Source organism: Helianthus annuus, chromosome 1 (genome assembly GCF_002127325.2).
Source record: "Helianthus annuus cultivar XRQ/B chromosome 1, HanXRQr2.0-SUNRISE, whole genome shotgun sequence".
In the NCBI taxonomy this organism is placed as follows: Eukaryota; Viridiplantae; Streptophyta; class Magnoliopsida; order Asterales; family Asteraceae; genus Helianthus; species Helianthus annuus.
In genome coordinates this window covers 121,541,501-121,545,780 of record NC_035433.2, presented here as the reverse complement: position 1 = coordinate 121,545,780, position 4,280 = coordinate 121,541,501, and positions in this window count along the sequence as shown.

The following is a 4,280-nucleotide window of genomic DNA, read 5'->3' as shown; positions in this document are numbered from 1 at the left end:
TAGTAGTAGTAGTAATAATAATAATAATAATAATAATAATAATAATAATAATAATAATATAATATGTGTGTATTTTTGAAAAAAAATCTAAATCATAGCTACGGATGCCTACTAGTAGTGTAATTTTTATTTCAGTTGTATTGTAATTTTAAATTTCATTATTGGTTTGTATTAGATGCATAATATATATAAGAAAAAGTAAGTCGCAATGCTCGACGTTTTTTATCAATATGCGTGTTATGTGATTGGATGTATTATATATTACCTTGTGATATTAATAATTGATAAATGTTTAAATTCAGATGGACAACGAAGTGAACCAGGAAAACTAGAATGATAATAACCAGAACGACAATAACTCGAATAATGATAATCCGAACAATAATAACAATGGAAACCAAGTGGATAATAGTGCCATCCAACACATAGTGGCACAAGGAATCATAGATGCAATGCCATTTATTATTCAAATTGTTAAGGAAGCGGATAATAAAAGTAAACATAGCAGTAAGCGACCAACTGAACCAGAACATAGCGTAAACAATGGACCCGTACTTCAAGTGCCCATTCCTAAAAGAAGAAGAACCATATCTTATGGTTGTTCTTATAAAGAATTATGGTCCTGCAAACCAATAGAATTCTCGGGCAATAAAGGACCCATTGCAGCTCTACGTTGGATAGAAAAGACTGGGGCAGTCCTAAAAATAAGCAAGTGTGTGGAAGAGGATAAGATAATGTTTGCTTCTAATTTGTTTAAGAACTCAGAATTAGAATGGTGGAACACGATCCTCCAGTCTAGGGGAAGTGACAGGGTTTACAATACGGAATGGGAGGAATTTAAGAATATGGTGGAAAGAAAATTCTGCCCTCCCAATGAAAAAGAACAGATAGCAAATAAATTCCTAAACCTTAGGATGACTGGAGTAGATAGTAAGGGTTATACTACTACATTCTTTGAATATGCTAGAATAGTGCCAACCCTTGCATCACCTGAACCAGTATTAATCTCCCGTTACACATGGGGATTAATCGGAGAGATTAGGCATGTAGTCTAGGTAGTTAGACCCCAAACCATAGAAGAAGTTGTAGAACTAGCAAACACCTTGACAGATGAGTTAGTGCGTACACGGGAAGAGGATCAAAGGAAGAACCTAGCTCAAAGGCTTACCCAGGAATCCCGTTCTGGAAATTCCGACCGTGGGAAAAATGTAGGTTCTACCTCTGCACCTTATTGCAGGTATTGCAAAAGGAAGCATTCTGGAAGATGCTCCATATACTGCAATTTCTACAAAATATCTGGACACAAGGAAGAAGACTGCAGGAAGAAACTTAACAACAGGATATGCTACAACTGTGGAGAACAAGGCCACATCAAGCCAAACTGTCCGACACTAGCTCCAGCTACAAATAACAAGACTACTAAAAATGCTAAAGCATTTGTTCTGACTGCAGATGAAGCTAAGATGATCCCGGATGTGATAGCCGATACGTTTTTAGTTAATAATGTTTTTGCTAAAGTATTATTTGACTCTGGTGTAAACCAAAGTTTTATTAATACTTCATTTTGCAAAATTCTCAACCAACCATTAACTAAACTCCCACAAGAATGTCTAGTAGAAAAGGCAAATGGGGAAACCATTAAGATTTCTGAAATCTTGCAGGGAGCAAGAATAGAATTTTTAAACCAAAAGTTTATTGCAAACCTTTACCCAATGAATCTGGCAGGATTTGATGTTGTATTAGGAATGGACTGGTTAATAGCCAATAAAGCCAGTATTTTATGTGATCAAAAGTCAATTCAAGTAAATTCACCAAGGGGTGAAAAGATCACAATTAAAGGAGATACGCCCTCTAGATCCACAAAATTCATCTCTATGATGAAAACAGCAAGTTGTATAAGAAAAGGATCTATAATATATTTGATTTCCATAATCAATAATACTAAAGGAAAAGAACTGAAAGATATTCCAGTAGTATCTCAGTTTTCAGATGTATTTCCAGAAGAATTACCAGGATTACCACCGGACAGGGAAGTTGAATTCAGAATCCACCTGCTACCAGGAACAACACCGATTGCCAAAGAACCTTACCGTTTGGCACCCGCAGAAATGCAGGAAGTAAAGAAACAGTTAGACGAATTGTTAGAGAAAGGATTCATACAGCCAAGTTCATCACCATGGGGAGCGCCAATTTTATTCGTTAAGAAGAAAGACGGATCGATGCGTATGTGCATTGACTACCGTGAATTGAACAAGGTCACGATTAAGAATCGGTACCCATTGCCAAGGATCGATGATCTATTTGATCAACTGCAAGGAGCTCGATTTTTCTCTAAAATCGATTTAAGGTCAGGATACCATCAATAAAGGTACAGGAAGAGGACCTTCCTAAGACCACATTTAGAACAAGGTATGGCAATTATGAATTTACTGTCATGCCATTTGGGTTAACCAATGCCCCAGCTGCATTTATGGACATGATAAACCGAATATGTAAGCCATATTTGGATAAATTCATAATTGTCTTTATAGATGATATTCTTATTTACTCTAAGAGTAAAGAGGAACACGCAAAGCATTTGCACGCACTTCTAAGTTTATTAAGGAAAGAAAATCTTTTTGCAAAAGTTTTGAAGTGCGAATTTTGATTAGAACAGATACAATTTCTTGGACATCTAGTCAATCATGAAGGAATTCATGTGGATCCTACCAAGATCGAGGCAATTACCAAATGGAAAACCCCTGAATCGCCAACCGAGGTTAGAAGTTTCTTAGGATTGGCCGGTTATTATAGAAGATTTATTCGAGATTTTTCTAGGATAGCCATTCCCTTAACTAAGCTAACCTGTAAATCTGTTAAGTTTAAATGGGGACCAAAATAGGAAGAAGCCTCTAGAATTCTTAAGCAAAGATTAACCCACGAACCCATACTAGCGTTGCTAGAAGGAACTGAAGGCTTTGTAGTCTATTGTGACGCTTCTAAGTTAGGTTATGGATGTGTATTAATGCAACGTCAAAAGCTTATAGCTTATGCGTTTAGACAACTTAAGAATCATGAAGAGAATTATTCAACCCATGATTTGGAATTAGGAGCCATAATTTTTGACCTTAAGATTTGGAGACATTACCTTTATGGTAGTAAGTTGTCACAATCCTAATTTCCACGTGTCACCGGTGGGCCCGGTGGGGGAGTATCGTGACGTAGTTGATATCATCATAGTCAAACAACACAAATTATAATGCACAGCGGAAGCAATAAAATAGATTTTTTTCAACCATACAAAATATAATATCCAGTATCACATAGTAGCTAAAATAGATCCACAGGCGGATCGAAATAAAAAGGAGAAAACTGTTCAACAGATAATGGCATCCAAGCTTGCGAGACTCTACGATGCTAAGGAGTGGCCAGCCTATTACGTGTAGAACCTGCACTTAATCTTTTTGGGGAAAATACGTCAGTTTACACTGGTAAATACAATTTAACTGACTCATTTTGAAAGTAGTTTAGAAAATTGATTTGAGTGCACATGGCACAAAACTTTTTATAACTTGGGATAATTAATCAAATCTAATCTTGTAAAAGAATTACATGTTCGTTATGCGTTTAGTCACCCGGTTCGTGTCGGGTTTAAGGTTAATAGACGCACCACATAGTATAAATCCGCGGCGGGAAACCAAGGGTTGTACCTCAATAAATATGGACACATTGTCGGGTGTACGCCTACACCCGTTTGTCAAGGTCGTGGCCATTTCATGAATGATGCCAGGGATATCCGGGACATGCACATAATTAACAATAAATAAATAAAATGAAAATTTAACTAGAACATCTCATAAATTGTGTAAACAAGTATATCATTTGCCCTAAACGGGACTTCTACGAAAAATAAATGCCCACGCAGGGGCGGAAAACCAAAACAAACCCACGCAGGGGTTAACTAAAAGACATGCCCACGCAGGGGCAGAATACAAAATGACAAGCCCACGCAGGGGCTGAGTACTAAAGCAAAAAGTCCACGCAGGGACTTGATTACAACTAAAATAAATAAAACAAAAGGTCTTCAATGACCCCTTCTTTTGGTCTTCCCTTTGATTAAGTCTGATAATCCCTTGAAAAAACCTCGTGTGTTATTGCGCTCTGTTTGGATTTCCCGTTCACATCGGTCCAATCTCTCAAGGACCTCTTGCTGGCGCTCAGGCGGGATCAACTGCGGCTGCGGCGGCTGGTACAGAGGTTGAGGAGGTGGCGGACGCTGGTACCCATAAGTTGGGTAACCA